Here is a 22,500-nt window from a genome sequence, read left to right as displayed (position 1 = left end):
TTGATGATTTCCAGAAAGTGTTTATTTTGTAGTGGAATTCCAAGATGGTAAGGATAGTCATTGTAGAATTTGGATCTGTTACTATAGTGAAGTGATTCTAATGAGATTATTGTAAGTTTGTTTTTACGATGAAATATAATTATTTTAGGTGGTCATAAAAAAACAAAATCCAAATACTACACTAGTGTTTCAAACTAAACCAAAGACCTGCATGATTTTTAAAGTATCATTTATTGTAATGCATTTTTAATTGTTGCAAATTCATTTGATCACAATACCTTATTGTATGACATTTTACTTTCGAATCTGGAAAACTGTTTTATGGAATAACATTTTTGATGCATTCCTGTTATGGCATTTTGTTTTTGTAGCCTTAGCATTTTTTCAAAGTTATTAATTCATGTGGTGGTTTCTTAGACTGTAGATGGAGGCTAAAGGAGATGATATAGTGATCACTAAGAGAATATGGATGAGTGGTGCGAGAGGAGATGTTATAAGGGTTATCTGTTATTACAAGGTCAAAGCAGAAAGTAGTAGTCATCTAGCTTGAAATTGTGCCTGCCAGGTTCCTTCAGGACCTGTATGAGGCTTAATTTGGTTAAATAATCCTTTGTGGATATTTTTAATGGGCTAAGAAAGCTACTGTTAAAGTTACATAGAATAATAATGTTGGATGGATTAGTATGGGTTAAATTTGGCTAGGCAGGACATTGACATTTTCAAATTTGATTTTAGGGCAGAAGTGGCTGCTGCAAGGTTTCCTGTGAAGGGATTGTCAAGATAGAAGTTGAGAGCAATCTAGTTCAGGTGAGAGCTGCTGGGGTTTACTTTATTAAAACCAAAATCAAGAAAAATGTAAAATAAATAATTGTTGAGATGGAGGGTGATGCAAAGATTTTTGTGGTGAGAGTTACCATTGTTTACTTTATCGAAACAAACAAATCATGCTAGAGACATGTATGACAGGCATAAAAGACCCACATATGCCAAATCCTGCATTTTCCTTGGCATGAACTGAATATATAAAAGCATTTAGTAAAGCAATGATTAGTGTCCTGTTTAGGCCAAGATGCAGTAACCTCAAAAACATCTGGATAATGGATCTTAAAGACAAAATTAAAACTGAAATTAAAATTCACTTCTAAAAATGAAATAAAAATTAAGTACACCTGTGGACAATGCCATTTTTAAATAACTGACAATTCTGAATTAAAGTTTCTCAAATGGAATAGAGCAATTCTTTAGCAGTTTAAGCCAAACTCAATAACTTTTACTAATTTATAAATAGCACAGTTGTGTAAGTTGAACTTATCAGGACAGAAGATGTTTGAATGATCACTGTTGCAGTAGTCTTACCTATATGGGTTATATCTTTCCAAGGATATAACAGCCAAACACCTTGCCAAGCATCAGGGTACCTTCCATGTGCCCAAACTGTCAAGCAGCTCAAGCTGATCTGACTAAAAGACAAGTTTGGGGGTGAAGCCTTTCAGAGTTTTCTTGCCAATGGAGAGAGGGAGTGTGAGCCCTGGAAGAACAAGGTGAAGAATAACCAAAAATAAAAGTCCTCACCCTGGCATAAAAAATGTAGCAAAAAAACAAGGGGGGGGGCAGCTACTGCAGCAGTGATGATTTGAACATCTACTGCTATGGTATGTTCACCTTATACAACTGTACTATGTTCTTCATATTGATCACTACTTTAGTAGCCTTAGCTATATGGGTAGATTACTATAGGTAACTGTATTTGGGAAGTGGAAGGAGAAAGGCCCAGGAGCTCCTGGACAATGGTCAAAGTAAAGCATGATCATGACATAGAGAAGGAATCCGGTTTATAGTGCTTTGTAAAAGTATGCAGTGGACCATGCAGCAGCTTCTAGAATACCTCTAGAATCTAACCCTTTACAAAAAGCCAGTGAAGAAACCAAGGTCATTGTAGAGTGGGCCTTGACTCTGCTTAGAATAAATTTGTCATGGTGAGTATAACTAAAGTTAATAATCTTAGACAACCATTTGGAAACAATCTGTTTTGAAACAGGTTATCCCTTCTTCTTACCTTCACAAGAAATGACCAAATAATCCAATGATCTGAAAGATTTACTTCTGTCAAGAAAGTACCTGAATTGTCTGTGGACTCCAAGTTATAGAGTATCCTATCTCTCTCATTTTTAGGTTCAGGAACAAACATGGGAGATGGATAGTTTGACAATGTAAACTCTGATACTACTTTGGAAATAAAGAAGAATTAGTTCTTGAAGAAACCCAGTGACTCACCAATACAGCTTGTGATTCAGATATCATTCTTGCAGATGTCACAGCAATCAATAAAACTACTTTCCATGTTAAGAACCTCAAGTCAGCCAGATTAGATGGTCCAAATGGAGCAAGTGTTAGTTTCTCTAACATAAAATGAAAATCCCAAGGAGGGGACACTGGTTTACTTGTTGTCCTCTTATGCAAAACCCCTTTCAACAACATTTTGAAATACAACTGCCTTAAAAGAGATGGATTAATGGGAAGTCATGCTGAAATGGCTGATAAATGAGCCCTGATAGAGGAATAAGAAAGGCCATAGGAGAGTAACTCATACAAATATTGTAAAATCAGAGAGAAACTAGCCCTGAATGGCTGCTGGCTATGTTGTAGGCACCAACTAAAACCCATTTCCATTTGCTAATACATGACTTTGTAATTGCAGGCTTTCTTGCCTCCATTAGTACCTGCTGCATGCCCTTAGAAAACATGTGCCTACAAGGAATTAAGACCTTATAATTCAAGCAGTCAGTTGAAGATGGTTGATGTTGAAGTGTATCAAATACCCCTGTTCTTGTATGAGTAGATCCATTCTATGAGGAAGCTTGTGGTAATTCACCCTGGCCATTTCCAAAATAAGGGAGAATCATGGTTGCCTGGAGCAGAATGGCTTCACCACAATGATTATGGGGGATTCCATCTGAATCTTCAGAAGTGCATTGGATATTAGTGGAAAGGGTGGCAAAGCATAGAGAAACATTCCTCTCAAAAGAAAAGAAAAGACACCCATCTTGCAGGCCTTCTTACATGGATGTCTGGATCAGGATCTTGCCAGTTGATTGTTCAGTGAGGAGACAAAGAGATCTAATTGAGGAAATCACCATAGATGGATCAAACTTGGATGACCCCCCCCCCCCAATCTTGTTTCCATTTGTGAGGGTCTGCCCTGGTCCTGCTCAGTTTGTTTGCCACACAACTTTGCTCTAACGGAATGTAGCACAATTGTATTGTGAAGCTATATCCCAAGCTAACATGGCTAGTTTGTAAAGAGAGTAAAACCTGGTTTCCTCCTTCCTTGTTGATGTATCATATCACTGTGATATTTCCTGTAACCACTTGAAGAGGTCCCGGGGACCAAAGATGGTTCATAGAATTGAGTGCTTTGATCAGGGCAAGCATCTCTTTAATATTTATATGCTTGCATCTCCCCTTGGTGTCCCACAACCCCTGCACTTTTATCTCTCCTGCAACTGCTCCCCAAGCGAAGTCTGAAGCATGTGTGATGACTGATGGCTTTGATGCATAGAGGAAAAGGGGGAGACTGTGACATAAGGATATCTGTTGACTCCACCAAGTTATTTCTCTTCTGCCAACCCCCAGTAATGTGACCTGAAAAGTTAAAGGGTATTCCTGCAGAAACCAAAGAGATTTCAGATACCACTGTATCTTTCTCATGTGGAGTCTTGCCATAGGCATCATGGGAATCATAGACCATGAAAATCATAGATTCTATGAGTCCCAAAATCCTGAGGAATTCCCTGTAGTCATTGGATTCTGAATAAAAAAAACTAAGAAATAGATCTAAATAAAGTTGTATTTTTTTCTGGTGAAAGAAAAGCTCTGTGAACTGAGGTGTCTAGTTGAAATCTCAGGAACACAATCTTGTGTGAGGAAGTCAAGAAAATCTTTTGAATCTTGTCTTGGAATCCCAGCTTCTGCAAGAGATCTATCACCCAAGAGAGAGATAAATTCCTGACATTTTGAAAAAATACTCTGCAAAGATAAGCAACTCAACTAAATGCCGAAAAATGTGGACATTCTGTGGAATGCAATGAGCTATAACTGGAATGAGACACTTTGTAAACACTCTTGGTACAGTGCATAGTTCAAAGGGGAAAGCAGAGAACTGATAATGTGATCCAGGCACATAAAACCTTGTGAAACATCTGGATGAATAGGAATGTGATGTTAAGCATCTTTTAAGTCAAGTGTTACCAGGAAGCTTGAAAGAGGAAGAACAGGCAACAGGTTGTGAAGTGACATAATTTTGAATTTGGGCATTACCACACACAGGCTAAGGAAAGAAAGATCCAGAATTGGTCTCCAAGTGTTTTCTTTCTTTGGGACTAGGAACATCCTGGAATAAAACCCCTTCTTCACCTGGGAAGGAGGAGCTGTTTTTGGTCACTCTTTGGGACAGCATGTGATGAACAGGAGGAAAGAAAACTGTCTGATCTGCAGGATGAGGAATGACCCCACCCCCGAAAGTTGGCATTTCCTCCCACTTTTCAGAATCCATTTGTCTGAAACAATCTGTTGCCAAAAAGAAAAATGGAAATTCAGACTTTCTGGAAGAGTGCCATTGTGGGAGGGGGTCACAAGGTCTCTTGAATATCAGACTTTTTGGAATGTACTTGGTTTTTGGAGGTTTAAGACTTAGTTCTGGAATTTCCTTGACACTTTTTAAATATCTGTTTATCTAAATTCTGCTGACATTGTTTATTCTACTTTTTGCCAAAACTGGATGAAGAGAAAGAAAATCCATTGGACAATTTGGAAAAGGAAGGCTGAAAAATCTTAGAGATTCCCTGGATAAACTTACCCCTGTCCTCACACTTTTTGATCACCACTGCATCAGAGGGGGCAAACACTCAATCTCTATCCAAGGGAGAATTTAAAATCTCATTTTTAACATCATCTGGAAGGTCTGAAAATGCAACCAAGCAAACCTCCTTAAAACTGTACCAATGGTCATAGCCCTGGAGGAAGTATCAACAGAGTGATACACACACTGGAAACAGTGAGAAGTGACCTATGCAATAGAAGAAAAGTTATTTAAACCAGATTTTTTTAACAAGAAGAAACTTAGATAAAACATTCCTCATATTTTCACAATACATCAGAATAAACGTTAGCATATGAGCCAAATAATTTAAGATTCTGAAATTTAATGTTATAGAAGTATACACTTTTTTCCATACCTATCAATAATTTTCCTATCCTTATCAGAAAGAGTATGACTGGAATTAACTAAGTGCTTAGCAGCAGAGGAGTAGACTAAGTCTACAGGTACTGGGTCAGATTTGGGAATAGTGTATAAAAATGTAAAAGACTCAGGATCTTTATAAATCCCATCTACCTTTTTCGGAACAGCTGGCTGACTATCAGGAAAATTGCAGGTAGTAAAACTCAAATCCTCAAAGCAGATAGTACCAGAGAAATGGATGTAGGTTCTGGAAAATCCTTCTAGAACAAATAGTACTTTAGAGGGACTGAGAAACCTCAGTGTTCTCCCACTGAAAACACTGGGACATAGTTTCAATAGTCTCTGAGAAAGAGAAACCCCAATAGGTGAATCAAAAACAGAGCTCTCCTCTGAGACTGAATCAGAAATCTGAGGACAAACCTCTGAATCTTTCCCTGCATCTTCCTCTTCAGATTCAGAATCTTGAATCTCTTCAAAAAAGGTGGCATCCCTCTTTATTTTACTAGAAACTACACTACAAGAAGTATCAATAGCCTGAATCAAGCCCTGAGCCAGTCCCAGTAAGCTACTCCTATCCAAAAAAATTGAGGAGGAGTAGATAGACAGAAAAAATGAGGCCAACTGTGTTAGTAATGGGAGCCACAGCTTACCCAGGGATGAGTACAGCTTTCTGACACAACAGATAAACCTTCCCTGTTCCCTCTCCCTTGGCCAATGAGTGATTCTAACCTGCCCACTGAAATGACCCCAAAAGCCACAGAGGATGTGCTAACCGTGGTCCATAGTGGCAGTAGGTGCTACACCAGAAGGATCTGGGGTAAAAGATGAGTGGCCTGAGGTATAACAAATGGCCACAGTAAAGTCACCCACCGTTGACTGATGGAAATTGCTAGCCTGCTGTGGTGGCAAAGGAAGAAGGACCGGCCATAGGACTGACAATCTGCTCCATGATCAAGCCAAAAATGATCCCTCTGTCCTGGTGAAAACTAAGCAACATGCCAGTAAAACTACAAGCCCACAAAAGTTACTATTTTATACTGTTTTCTTTTTTTTTTTTTACAGAAAATACACAGTTAAAAGCTCCTTCAAACACTATGATAGCCCCACAACCTTACAATAAAAATAATTTCTCCACAGAAAATAGTTTATCAGTTGGATAAGTTAAAGTCTTGAGACAATCCATTAAAACCCAACACTCCTAGCTTTAAAATAACTTTCCTGAAAAGGAAAGTAATAAAACATTAGTAAAAATAAGAAAATGGAAGTTTTTTCCTCAAAAGGAACTTATCTGCCAGCAAAAGAAAGCACAAGCCAACCATCAACACTCAAAAGCCTCAGAGGAGTATATTCCTCAGTGACAGTAAAAACCTCTGAAGGACGTCACACCCATACTTGCCTTTTAGTCAGCTCAGCCTGAGACGCTTGACAGTTTGGGTGTGTGGATGGCACACTGAAGCTTTAGAAGCTGGCCAGCTGTCATATCCTCGGTGAGATATAACCCATATATTTAAGGCTACTGCAGCAATGATCAACATAAAGAACATCTCCTGTTGTTCTTTGAGAACATCCAGAGGATTTCTATGATATTCCACATCTTCACAGACTTCTGGGTTCACAGCCGACCTAGTGTCTAGTGCCGACCTAGTGTTATTCTAGGTGCAATAATTCCTTTACTGAAAGAGACAAAACAACTAACACGGTGGTTTCCAGACTTTTAATTCCATTTACAGATTAATCACATTTCCTGAGCCATTCACATGGGACATTATTATATTTGATAGGTGTAGACATATTAGAAGTAGCTGTTGGAGCGATCTTATTAATACTGATTTATCTATCTGGCATTATTTTCGGCCTGATGTGCCTGTGCGACTGTCTACAATATTGATGTTTGTGTGCGAGTATAATTTGTTGACCATCCATACAATTGCTAGGTTAATTAAAATAGTCTGCTACACATTCCTTTTTTTACCAACTAGATAACCGCTGTTGATTGCTTTAAACAATTGATAGCACTAGCATTCACAGGGCTTGTGAGCTGAAACTGCCTGCATTAAATGTACTGCGTATGCTTGTCTTCTTAAACTCAGACCCCTTGCCATCTAAATTCTATACGAATTGTAAACCCTGTGTTACCTGTAAGTAACTGTTGAAGCAGGAATATGTAATAACACTTAGAAATGTTTGTGGATCCTGTAACTGTAACTTAGCTTTAACCTGCGTTAAATGTTGGAATGCTGCACTAGTAAGGCTACGGGGTGTTTGTTACTAATTATTTTAAGCAATTGCTTTGTTCTCTGAACCTAGCAACTGCTCGGACAGTGTACCAACTTTTATCTTATTCTGCAAATGTATAGTGTTTTGTGTAACTGAGAACTTAGACTTCCTCCTATCCTCCTTTACTAATTGTGCTGTTTTTTTTTTTGCTCCCTAGCCATTCTCCCTCCTGTTTTACCTACAAATATCCAGGACTTCTATCCTTAAATACTGCCACTTGGTTACCCCCCCTTCAGCGACCGGGAAAATGGCCCTAACCAGAACATTATAAGAAAGCTAATCAGCGAGGGATACGCATTAAGTATGATAATATCCCTGCCAAGTACAAAAAGTATTGTGCAGGGCTGAATATAGTGTGTCTCTGCTAAGTCTGAGTATTTCAAACTACTGTTAGTTTTAATTACCAAAGATGAGCACTATACCACAGGTTCCTACTGCCATTCCCATACTCCCATCTAATGATTACTGCCAAGCAAATTCCACTGCCTACTGTACACCTGGTTATTGACCTCCTGTATCAAACTGTTATAGTTTAAAGCTGAAACTTGCCTTTAGCCTGACCTCCTCGAGTGGAACTGACTGATTGATTTTTGGGCGATCTCACTCCAGTAGGTGCTGCCCCACTCCGTTCACCCTTGCTACACTTGGGCTCACTTCACTCCCCTCCCACCCCCATTCCCACCCACTAGCCACACCATATCCCCTCCCACCCAAAGCCCGCCCCTTCCTGTCACACAAACCAACCCTCTACTATTGCATATGTAACAGCCCCTATACTAATATCACAATACAACTCCCTTACTTAAACTAGTACTCCTCTTCCTCTCATAACTCTACCCCCAATTTCCCTTTCTTTTAGCCCATACTACCCTGCTCTTTCATAACTTTTCCTCTAAATACACTACCGCATCTTACTATCTCAGACAATGTCTCCTCTTACTGTACCAGTTCTCATCCTACAACCATTCACTATCCTTCTCCTTTTAACCTACAATCCCTATAAACTTTCCCCTATAACAATAACTCCTACATACCCCCATGCAATCTCTCATACTGCTCATCTCCCTATAATCATTTCTTCTTCCATCCTTCCTCTTAACACTCCACTCCCTAAAATAAAATTGTCTCCTACATATCCTTCAACCTCCCTTAGCAAAAGCAAACTCTGCTACATTTCAAAAGTACTACCATCTACTACCTACCCTTTTCCTATCTGAAGATATACACCCTAACCCTGGACCTATCTTCCCCTCTAGTTCACCCACCCCCACCCCACCAAAAAAACACATTTCCTTCTACTCTATCAACACTCGCAGTATACTAAAAAAAGTCTGTGAACTTCAAGCCTGGATTACTAATCATAACCCTGATATTGTCTCCCTGACTGAAACCTGGTTGCAACCTCATATCCCTGATAATGGCATCCTTCCCCCAGGCTATAACATACTATGCCTAGATCGCCCTAGCAAAAAAGGAGGTGGCGTAGCAATACTTTATGCTAACTATCTCACCTTGACTTTGCTACCTAAACCTACCCCATCCTTTGCACCTGCAGAAATGATCATAGCAAATCTCAAAATTAATGACCACACCTCCATTACCATTGCTGCAATTTATATACCCCCTGGTGATAATATCCCCATTTTAGAAAATATCCTCTCCTACTTCTCTCACAACTTTCACAATGAAAGCATTATTCTTGGGGACGTGAATATCAACCGGTTATCTATCAGTAATGACAACTTAAAAACTGACATTAACTTGTATATCTTCTCTCAACTTATCTCCCACCAACCCATTCTAATAACTCTCACACTACTCATACATTAATAGACTGGATTTTTAGTACCCCAAGCTTTGAAATACCATAGCCCCCAAACAATGCCAAACTGCTTAAGTGACCACTCTCCTGTAAAAGTTACAATGTTCTCTCCCCAACTTTTAAAGCCACCCAGATACATCACCTGCCGCAAACTCTCTAACTTTAACCCTGGCACTCTTAATGCCTTCCTCTCTGAAGTTGATTGGAACGTTCTAAAATACCTCCCATTAGATGAAGCTGTCCTTTGCTTCAACTCTATCTTTCTCAACATTCTAGGCTCTGTAGCTCCCATTCGTACCATTCAGATTAAATCAACAGTCTCACCCTGGCTGTCCAAAACTACTCTCAACCTTATGAAAATGGAGATAAACTTTGGAAGAACTGGTCCTAATCTAAACTTCCTAAAGATCTACAAAAATATAGAGAAGCAAGGAACTTAACAAAAAAATATATAAACAAAGACAAAAAAGACTTTTACTATAACCCTCCTAGTGCACTAAAATCCAACTCAAAAAAATTCTGGCACTCAATTAACCAGATACTTCACCCAGCCAATCATTCTCCCCTTAACCCATCCCCTGACAACACTCCTTTAGAAATTGCCTCCCTATTTAACTCCTACTTTATTGACACCATATCCAAGCTATCAAAATCTAACACACCATCAACTTTAAATCCTCCAGTCACAAATCTTCCTTCAACCACATCCCTCACCAACTCCTTCTCTCTCAAACCAGTGCCAACTTCCTTCATCAAGACTTTACTATCCAACTTAAAATCCTGCTCCCCATCCACAGATAAAATTCCGTCCAACTTTCTACAACTTGCATCAGAGACCCTTGCCCTACCAGTATCCAGTCTAATAAATCGCTCTATTTCAGAAGGAGAAGTCCTATCCATTTGCAAGCAGTTTCATACCCTTCCAATACACAAGGGCGGCAACTCCTCTGATATCTCTAACTTCCGTCCCATTGCTATCCTGTCCCCCCTTTCCAAAGTCCTTGAAAAATGTGTTCACAAATAGGTCATGCAATATCTTTCTAAGCACAGCCTTCTAACTCCTACACAACATGGCTTCAGACCTAGACATAGCACTACCACTGCACGCCTATCCTTTCTCCACACAGTCTCGCATGCCAGGGATGACCACAAGCTAGTTTTTTGCTTATTTCTGGATATGTCCAAGGCATTTGATACTGTCTCTCATCTTCCCCTCTTAAATAAGTTACAAGAACTAAACTTCTCCCCTGAAGCTGTTTCATGGTTCTCTAGCTACCTCTCCAATCGAACCCAATCAGTTAAATGGCAGCCCAAACTCTCACCTCAAGGCTCCATTTTAGGACCACTACTTTTCAATATTTTCACTAACAATATGTACACCTCTTCCCCCTTGACTTCCCTAGTTCAATATGCTGATGACTCAACCATTACTACTATAGCCAGCTCCCTCTCAGAGCTCCATTCTGCCAGCCAAATTGCCTTTAACTCAATTGAATCTTGGCTTACTGACAACTCATTCTCAATCCAAAAAAAAATTGCTACTGTTCCTCCCTAAAACTCTGTCCTATATCAAATCTACTTTCTCCATTCTATCCCTTAACAACACTTCCATACAAGTAGAATCCAGCACCAAATTCTTAGGAATCACCATAGATGACCAATTGAAGTTTGACATACATATCAATAACTGTATCAAAAGGACCCATCAAAAACTTGGACTGCTCTACAGATCAAAGAAATTCCTTTCCTTTGATGCCAAAATTACACTCTCACAAGCATACCTCCTACCCAGTCTTATGTATGGCTCCAAGATCCTTACTAATCTTGACTCTACCCTTCTTGCCAAGCTTGAAACCACCTACAACAAGATAGCTCGATTTGTAGCAAATCAAAACTACAGATCCCATGACTGCATCTCATTTAAACAAATGAACTGGTTAGAACTACCTCACCTTCTTCTTCTCTCTCAACTCTCCATTATTCATTCCATCCTTTACTTGCCTTCATACTCTCCAACACTCGCACCACTTATTTCCTACTACTTTCCCTCCAAACAACTCAGAAGCTCTAACCAAAATGAACTCCAAATCTATAAACCCAAAACCAAAACTGGATGTAAACTGTATAACTATCACCCATCTATAACCTGGAATAAACTACCCCAAGAGGTACAGTCTCTAACCAACACAAAATTATTCAAAACAGCTTTAAAGGAACACTTCAAAAATCATTGGCACTGCCACTGTACTCAGCCACCATAAAATATATTCATTTTTATACCCTTACCCCCTCTACTAGCTATTCTTACATTCCTACTTTACTTACCCACTCTCCTGTAGTTCCACAAAAAAAAATTTTTTCTACCATCAACCTCCTGTATCTTTTCAAATCTTACTTTCCTATATTAAATTTCTATTCTTATCTAGCCCCCTCCTCCTGGCCTTTCTTCCCTCTGCTTCTTACTTCCAACCACCTCTCTTTCTTTATAGCTTTTCCAAACCTCCTCTAACTTACCTCCACCCTCTTTTCAAATCTTACTTCTGTACTACATGTTTTAAGCTTCCATTTAAAACTTCTAACTAATCAGATTGTACTGCTTAGACTGGAAAAAGCTGTTTTTATCACTGCTGTGATTGTAATGTAATTACTGTAAATAGTTTGTTTATATTGTTTTATTGCTTACTTTATTTGTTACTCCATGCTGTATAATCTCTATACTTGAATGTTATTTTTGTACTCAATTCGGAGCTTTTCTCCACAGTTCTCTGCTGAAAAAGGGTTCAGGCCCAGCCAGACTAACCCATCAACAAATGCAAAATAAAAAAATAAATACATAGAATAAATACTGTTGCATATGAGGTATATACAGCACACCAAAACAGCATTTTTGACACATTGAACAACCTTTATGGTACTATATATGTTATATACATCTATCTATATCTATTTGTGTGTGTGTGTGAGTGTGTGTGTGTGTGTGTGTGTGTGTGTGTGTGTGTGTGTGTGTGTGTGTGTGTGTGTGCGTGTGCGTGTGCGTGTGTGTGTGTGTGTGTGTGTGTGTGTGTGTGTGTGTGTGTGTGTGCATGTATAGATTGTTAATGATAGACATACCCCCGGATTTACTAAACTTCTGTGCAGGACTAGCTTAGTCCTGCATGAAAGGGACCGTTTAAGAGCAAGATGGCAGTGCGCCATGCATATTAATGAGGTGCACTGCCTGAGCTCCTACTCTTACATGGAGCATGTAAGAGTGCAGGGGGCGTGTCTGAGAGCAGAGCTCTCAGAATATACATGCCCCTGCAATGCAGAATAGCAGAAAGGGGTAAGAAATGAGTGAGACCACTCATAGGTGTCTGGATACCCTCACCAATAGTCCCCCTTGTGTACAACTGCAACAGTATATATAAATAAAATGAAGAAACCATTTTATTTTTTTTTTTTAATAATCCGATTTAAGCTAACCATAGGTGTGTGGGTGTGCCCATCGCTTAGCTATGGTTAATGCAGCTTAAATGGTGGAAGAGGATAACAAGGAATATATATGGAAATGAAGCAGTATAGCAATAGTGTAGTGGGCAGAGCATTCATTCCCAGTTTAAGTCCTACTGCAGCACATTCCATTTTTCATGGCAAAGCATGTTATGATCAATATTTATGTTGCAAAACCCACTAAATAACATATTTTTATGAACTGGAGTACTGCAGTAAAGCACATGTGAGGTGTCAGTGTCATAATGAATAAGGCACTAGTAAGCAGGTTTTAAGCACATATAAGCAGTAGTAAGCATATTTAACCACGAGTAAGTGGGCTTAAGCCCGTTTGCATGGCAGTAAGCAATGCCTACACTGGCTAAGCAATTCTAAATCTAACTCTCTGTAAGCAGATGTAACGGCAGGTTAGAAGTGCTTACCGTCATGCAGACCCACTTACAACTGCTCAAACGTGCCTTAATCACTCTGTATTCAATGGCCCTTGTTCTATCCATCAACAAAATAAACAACCATGCAGGTCTTGAACCCAGGATCCTATACACCATAGTCACAGTAGTTAACCAACAAGCCATCACAGAAGTAGAGAAGAGTGAGGTATCAGCAAACAAGTCCTCACCATAGTAAAACCAAACTGAACCTGTGAAAGGAATCAGTTCACAGTCATATGTTCCATAACCCATTACATAACATAAATATGTGAACTGGAGTACAGCAGTAAGCCCAGAAGTGAGATGTAATTGTAATAGAGTGTTGAAGTCCCCAATAAAACACAAGGACCACATAGAGTGTACGTACACATTAATCGTGGATACCAGGCAGATAGATGCAATGAATAAGAAAGCAATGCCCAAAAGGAAATATAATGCAAAGTCTAATGTAAGCAATGCTAAGCATTGCACAGGCCAGCTTAGGAGGTGTAAGCAATGTGTAGACCAGCTAAATCATTGTGCCCAGTGGTATACCCCTTTAAACAATGCCAAGCCTAGGTAAGCAGGTTTGCCAATAGCTTAGCCTTTTCAAAACCGGCCAATCACAGAAAAGTGCGGCAAATCAGCCCTACTGAAACCCAAGAGGCGGGAATACATCTCATAACTGGTTGTAGCTTCCCCTTGTAGGCACTATGGCAGTAAGGGGAGTAGGTGTGCTCTTCCAGGTGCAGCGCTGGTACATCCAGGAGTACAAGGTCATAGCAGGCATCCATAGTTAAAGACCATGCTCAGAGACTGCTATAGGGCCAGTACCAGGGCTTCCAATATAAGGCGGAGACCTTGGATCGTCTCACCTGTGACCTCACCAGTGTTACTGGCATACCCCAAACTGGTGAGCATGTCAGGCACCAATATGCTGACCTGAAGCGGCATAAGGGGGACCTCTTGGAGGAGTGGATCCAAGAGGCTAGAGCATCAGGGGATTATCCAGATGTGTGTAAGTATCACCCCAGTATGTGTGTAATAATTACCAGCTCAGGTATATCGTGGATAGATATGGCTAAATATTCCTCTTATGTTCCCCCATAGCCACAATGGAGCGGGCCACAAACCAGGAGGCCCACATCAGTCGCCTGGCGAGGTTGCAATGTGTGGCAGGTCAGTAATACTCATGCATTTACTGTCATAGGAAATAAAAATAAAAGTAGTAGTAAAGTAATAGCTAGTATAAAACCTGTATTGTTCAAGGCAAGTACTGCATACAGTAGAGAATATGGCAGTAAGAGTCTCATATTGTTTGTAAGTCAATAAAAGATTAATAGCCTGACAAAACAGGTCAAACTGCTGGACTGCATGTGTATATCCTGGTATCATACGGTAATGTAGATATGCAATCATGTAATAGTACTGTAGTATTAAGCACTGTTACCCACACTATGCACCATAAATTGAATGTGTAGGAATGCCTGTATATGACAGGTGTAATCCCCAGAGGCCATTTAGTACAACTGGGAAACACATAGGCAGTAAACAGGAAAAATGCAGACAACAAAAAAACAAATAGCACATGCTACTGAGATGTGAACTGTTGTTTTTTTAGCACACACAGCCATGGTTCAAATCCTGCCAGTGGTAGTCTTCATACAGAATCATACCCCACAACTGTACAGCTATCTCCAGAATGTCTAGTAAAGTGGCCCATATCTGTTGCCTATCAATCTGTTCCCCTGGTAGATTAGTAGGATGATCCCAGATGTATAGGCAGCAAACAGGAAATACAGCTGATTGACACGCAGCTATGAGAACAAGCTGGCACACTAGCAACCTCCCAATAACTTATGTGACTAAGAAGTCAAATATGTCCCATTTATACCCCAGCTTGTTAAGCTGTGGTCAGAGTGTGTACAGTAACAGAGTGAGATGTATGTGCATAATAGTAATGTGGAATCTGGTACTGTGTGTGGGAACATTCAGGTAGTGCTAATAAATATTCCTTCCACAGGTCTGTCAGATAGCAAAACTGTGCCCAGAAATACAAGAATGATATGCAGTTGCTCTGAATAATGAGGTATTACACATCACTGTCACCCACACTGTCCAACAAGATATAACTGTCTAGGAAAACTGTATATGAGTGTTGTAATACAAGGTCAGAATGCAAAAGCACAGGGGATTAATAAGACAAAAAGCAGATGGGAGATACACAGCAATATCTATATAGCAGACACAACTGTGATGGACAGTGTTTAAGTTGTAGCAGACACAGCCATGATCTGAATCATGGGAGTGGAATTAGGCTGCATACAGATGCATACCCCACAACTGTACAGATGAGGCCAGAATGTCCAGTATATGGGACCATATCTGCTGCCTGTCCCCTGGTAAGTCTGTGGGATGATCCCAGATGTTTAGCCAGCAAAAAGGGAATACATGTGATTGTCAAACATCAAGAGAACACACCTGCCACTGTAGCAACCCCCAAAACTGTTTAGGAGAGTAATATTTCCTGTCTACACTCCCATGTTGTCAAGCTGTGACAGAGTGTGTACAGTAACAGAGTGAGATGTATGTGCATAATACTAATGTGTAATCTTGAACTTTGTGTGGCAACAGTCAGGTAGTGCTAACAAACATTGTTCCAACAGGTATGTTGGATACGAACACTGTGCTGAGAAATACAGACCATTATAACCTGTACTGGTACTGTTCACTCTGGTATTGTAGGGAATTGTGAGTGTTGCAGTTTCTCTGAATAATAAAGTATAACTGGTCACTGTCACCCACACTGTGCTACATAATATATCTGTGCAGGAAAGTATGTATATCTGTGTGTCAGGTCAGTAAAGGTGGAAGAGGGCAATATGCTAGATATGTCCCGGCACACCAGCATGTGGTCAACACATCGCCTGAGTCTGTGCAGAAAGAGTTGGATAGCTATGTGCAACACAGCAACCTAGAATCTGGGAGTATGTGTAGAAATAGAAAGTGTTAACAAACATTCCCTCCACAGGTATACCAGGTAAGAGGTGTATACTGCAGGTAAAAACGGCTCATGTGTAACGATGACGACAGCCATATCACTGTCCAAAGTAAAGCTATAGGGTAGTGTAGTAAGACTTGTAAGGTACAGATAACAGCACTGACTCGAAAAGTAATGTGGACTACAGGAATATACTAGTTGTTAATTGACATCTTTCTCTCCCACCCACCTTATCTCCAGCAATAATCAACATACCCACCCCAACTGGTATGTAATGACTCTGATAAATGTCCAATTGTATGATAAGTATTTTAATGGTTCCCATGCATGTGCTATATTGAATTATGCCAACATTGGTGTCATGGTGCCATCAATGTACCTACATGCTGTTCATATTACTACTGTGGTCCCATATATACATGTGTTCCGTGTGCTATGCAACTGTTCCGTATCTGGTGTCTGGGTTACTGGGAATATCTATGCATGCTGTTATACCTAAGCCTGGAATGTGTTGACTATTACTAACCCATATATGATGATGAAATGTAAACACTATAGCATGCTTGGGAAGGCCGGTCCCAGCGGACCCACCTGTCCCACCTCAGCTGGCCGTGGCACCGGGTACCAGCATGTCTGGGGCCCAACCACGGACCTCCCTGTCCATTGGCCCTGCACCACCTCCAGGTGGAACTGCCTCAGGGGGTGGGTCTTGCCCCCCGGGAGTGGGCATGGGACAGGCACCTGTCAGCCGTTGCCAGGCTGGAGTCGTGTTGCATAGAGAGATCAACGAGCAGGTTTGTGATCTTCTATGCCAGCTCGAGGGCTGCATGTCACGATTAGAGAGTCAGCCTGGCTCTGCAACTCAGCCCCCAGCACAGCCACCTTTGGTGCTGTGAAGGTGCAGTGGTGACTGCCCATGGGTGGGGACCTCAGTCCCACTGTTACCACTAGGGGGCTTGTGGGCTTCCCATAACCCAACACCCCTCCCCATCAAGGTGTTTACCTCCCACATGTGTCATATACTGCCACTGTATGCGTCTTGTTTGTCTTGTCTGTTAATTTACCCAACCAATCTCCGCAAATATACCTACTACCCCTCCCCAACATCCCACTATCACCTGAAAAAAAAAAAAGGGCAATCTGTTCCCACAAAAAAAATCCACCCCCATACATAGCTGTCCATTTTGCACACGTGTCCACTGGACACATGTAATTTGGTCTAATTGGCATCAGAACGTACTATTGTTGTCCTCACCCCACTCCCAGGGGTTTGAGTGTCCAAATCTACCTCCAAATTCAGTGTATATGCACAGCTGTTACTGTAGAAGAAATCGGCAGTTATGGACCTTCCCTACACCCTTCCTGCAGATCCCTATCTATTTTCCCTACTGTCTTTCCCTCTTTGTGCCCCTTTTTCACCACTTTCCTATTAACCCTTTTTTCTTTTCTTTTAAAGAAATTAGCGTTAACTTGCATGGCAGAATAGTGATTTTAGTTAGAATGCTTGATTTAGGTTTATTTTGTTATTTTCCCCCGATCCCATTTGTGCACCGCTGCCCTATGCTTAAACAGCCGTAATCGGCTATAAAAAAATAAAAGTTGTTTTCTTTGGGGAGGGGGCTGTTTGCAATGCCAGTGGCCTTAGACTTGGCAATTGGCATGGTTCCTATCGGATATGCAGCCTTGATTTGGAGCTGTCATAGCTCCATTTTGGATTTTGCAGAAATGTACTCAGTTACTAACCGAGTACATTTCTGCAGATTGCACTAGTCCTGCACGGCCGGTTGCAAACTTCTTGGATTACAAAATCACCTCATTTGCATGGATTTCTCCTGCAAATTAGGTGATCTGCATACAGGGGCTTAGTCCATGCAGGATTAGTACAGGAGCACTCGTGCACGCCCCTGCAGGCTGTTCCTGGATCGCATGGCAGACAGCTCCTGCACCAATCTTGCATGCCGTGCAAGGTATAGAGAATCTGGGGGATAGATATGTGTAGACACACACACACACACACACACACACACACACACACACACACACACACACACACACACACACACACACACACACACATATATCTTATCTATATATCTAAGCATCTATCTATGTCTGTATCTATATCTATCTATCTATCTATATATATATATATATATATATATATATATATATATATATATATATATCTACTTAAAATGACTGAAACATGCAAACACTGACATCAATAATGTTGACCACAAAAGTTTGACAACACAAACTTCAACAGTCCACTACTCATGAGTGAGGAAAATCCTCACAGCATGTAAATGAAAACTTTAAAAAAGAAATACAAACACATTGCTTTTTACAAGGGGAAGCCCCCTGTACCCCCACACCCCTGCTAATTATATATTAACTCCAAAATCACACAATCCCAGGGCAGCAGGCATATTCCCCAACCCCAAAGACTGTCAATCTCGCACATCTATTGATCATATGCTTTACTGACTAAAATGTGTCAACCAAACAGTGATGTGTGTGTGTGTGTGTATATATATATATATATATATATATATATATATATATATATATATATATATATATATATATATATATGCAGATATACATATATAACACACACACACACACACACACACACACACACACACACACACACACTTTTATATATATATGTATATATATATATATATGCATATATAGATTTACAGATAAATTGAGCTCAGGCTCTTTGTGTTGTGATATACATACCGAGCTCAGTGCATCAGCACCATCTTCCCTGCAAATCAATACATTCAGTAATGATAAAAAAAGGAAGAAAGTGAGAGTGCGGCAATTTGCTTCCTGAGCCAGAGCTCAAATAAATAATTTCAATTAGACGCTATAGGAGACAAAGGCCCTTGTCAATATCCAAGAGCACAACACTTTAAAGTACATGCTTTCTAGGAAATGAATCTAGATCTTCAGTTCACTGTTCCAGGTGTTCTGCCACTAAAGCAACTGAATCAAAAGCATCATCTGTGCCCAAACATATGTGAGAAACAGAAACAAATCAAAACAAACAAGTGAGAACATGAAGTGTATATTTGAATTTATATTACATTTTATAAATATAAATAGAACATGAATACAAATGAATTTATATATATATATATATATATATATATATATATATATATATATATTTTTTTTAAAACCAAATAAAACAAGTGAAGTAGGGGTAAATGGTCTGATAACTATACCAAGTAAATTTAAAGTGTTTAAAACCAAAGGAAACCAAAGTGAGAACCGTAAAAAACTGGATTTATTAACACAAGCGCTTTCAGAAAAGTCAGTGCTCTTCCTTCATCAGATAAAAATCCACGACATTATCACTTAGTTTTATAATAACACAACATTCCAATTAACCAATTAATGCCATCAAATAATTACCTGAAGATACAATGCAAAATAAAATAAAATAAATACTCCAAAGTATTATATTCATAAACGGAATTTCACTAGATCATAATCTGTTACCTGTAAAAATACAGAACCATGCTAAAAAATTATTAATTTGTAAAATATTTTATCTCTTTAATGCTAAAAGTTTCAAAAAACATTTAATGGAAATGTTTTCATTAAGACCCGGGGGGGCATGGGCTACACATCTAATTTGCCACAGAAGTTCTTCAATTTCTAGCCTAATCTGCCATGGGCCACCTCTTTCATCTTTTGCATTGGTGTCCTTTGCTTTTAAACAGCTTGTTTTGGTTTTCGTGTGTTTTTGGTATTTTGTCTGGCGAACCAAGCGGGACCCGGCTCACAAGGCTCTCTGTTTTTGCAAGATGAGCCTGTTAATCAAGTTTCTAACTCTTTTAATTCTTCACCCGGAGAGGCGAATGCTGTTGGGAATCTTACGGCCCTAATATAGGCATTGATGGACCGAGTGGACAGCTTAACCCAAAGAGTTGATCGCCTTGTATGTGAACCTACTACGGAGGCGCCTTTAAGAAATTCTGGGCTTTGCCCGAATGATGTTAATCCTCAATCAGTACGGAATAACCATGCTTGTGTTGCCCGCACAAATAATGAAGTTAATAACTTTAACCAATCGGGAAGGAATTGTACTACAGAATTGAACATGCCTGAACCAAGACTAACAGTTTAGGCACACGCCAACCAACAAGTTGGAGCTATTAATCATGACACTTCAACCGAGTGTTTACCTTCCACTGGGAATTTTTTAAATAATGGAAACTTTTTCAATAATAGTGCTTCGGTTACTCCAGTTTCACCTAGGACTTCGGGCATGAGTAATCTTGTTAAAGACATTTCTGTATTTGACCAAAAGCTTTTTCGCTGTAGGAAACTACAGCTTGAAATTGCATATCTGGAAGAATGTTTAGATAAAGAAATTATACCGAAGGGACTTAGACAGTGGCGGTATCCGGCCGGTCTAGTTAATGGATCTCAGTTCCATAAGGAACTTCTAAGTTTGTTCAACAGGCAAGGGTATGAGTTTATCAAAGCTCTTATTAATTATTACAAACTTGAAGTCAATATGCTTAAAATCGAGCTTGAAACATTGGAACAATCAATTCAGTCAAACATTGATTTTTTTCACGATATAAATATGACTATATGAGAATTTTCACTAGTATTGAGGCTAGTATAAGTAAGATGATCAACATCAAAAAGAAAAAAATAACTACAGATGTGCAGCAATATGCTACCAACAAAGCGTATCCTTCTCCACCCCCTATTTTTATTTCTGGTGATGCCACTTCTATTTCCATTGAATTTAATGATAATATCGAAGGGAGAGACTGCCACAGCCCCAATGTTGAAACTAACAACACTTTGGGGCAAACTCCTACCCTCCATAGAAGTAATCGAATCAACAATAATTCTAATAACACCAATGCTTCTAATAATGGTGATAATAGCACTGCACCATCAATTTCTAGCCATCAGGAGGGTTTTCGAATGGGACAATCTACCCAAACGAGGAAGGCAGCTACAACCAGAAATCAGGGGCGGACACGCAATCGGAGGAACCAGCGAAGGCGATAACTAGGACTAATGTTTTGACCCCACAAATATTGTCTAACTCAAGAGGGGACTTTCATGTATATAATTATACTGATTTAAACATCCCCCAGGACATTATTGACTTTCTTGCAGTGGGTTTAACTTTTGTGCCTGATTCTCACATTAATTTGGTCAACTCTATAGTTGACCTTAAATTGTTCACTCGGAAAATAAACTTGAATGCTCTTTTTGGTTCCAATTCCACGGTCAATAGCTCTTTCAGGGTTGCTAGTCTAGTTAACCCCCCATTACATCCTAACATTTTTTCTTTTGAAAAAATGTGTGAAATTGATTTTAGATCTTTGAGTTCCAATAGATCTAATATTAGAAATAAAAGTACTAACATCAATACTAATGAACGTGAATTCATTCGACTACTTAAAGACTGTAACATCAGGGTAATGAAGCCCGACAAGGGGGGCGGGTTGGTTCTTATGAACCATGATATCTATATTTCGAACATGTTAAAGCATTTGGACAATACTACCTATCAAGTTGTTAGCATTAATGAAGCAAACATCGCTTTTAAAAGAATTAGAGACATGTTGGAAGATCTTCTTTTAGAAAGGGCTATTGACATCGAACTTTTTAATTTTCTAACTATGCCTGCACCTAGAACACCGGCACTTTTTGGCACACCAAAAATTCATAAGAGAATTATGGATCCCCCTTTTAGGCCTATAGTTGATGGGCGTGGGTCCATTACCTATGGTTGTGCCAAATATGTTGACACTGTCCTCAAACCTTTAATACAGCAGGAAAACCAAATATGCAAGGATTCTTGGAGTTTTTATCCGAGTTTAATAAAATTCCATTTCATGCAGATTATAAGTTCTTGACTATAGATGTCAAGGACTTGTACACAGTGATTCCTCAAAGTCTAGGGTTAGAATGGATAAGGAAGTTTATGGGTCAAAAGAAAGTGAATGAAAATACAATTTACGTGGTTGAAACCCTCTTGGAGATTATTCTTACTAATAACTTTATGTGGTTTGACAGGAAAATGTACCTTCAAAAAACTGGGGTCGCTATGGGGTCGCCATGTAGTGGTAGCTTCGCCAATTGTGTCATGGCTTATTGGGAAACAATGTTGTTATTTAAGAACCCCTTTTTTCTGAAGCATGTCGTATAGTACACTTGTTACCAAGACAACATGTTTTTACTATGGCGAGGCCCCAACGAAATAGTTCAA

Source organism: Protopterus annectens, chromosome 2.part1, assembly GCF_019279795.1.
Source record: "Protopterus annectens isolate FY-2018-M chromosome 2.part1, PAN1.0, whole genome shotgun sequence".
Taxonomy (NCBI): Eukaryota; Metazoa; Chordata; order Ceratodontiformes; family Protopteridae; genus Protopterus; species Protopterus annectens.
The sequence above is the reverse complement of the archived record's forward strand: the minus strand, read 5'-3'. Positions refer to the sequence as shown.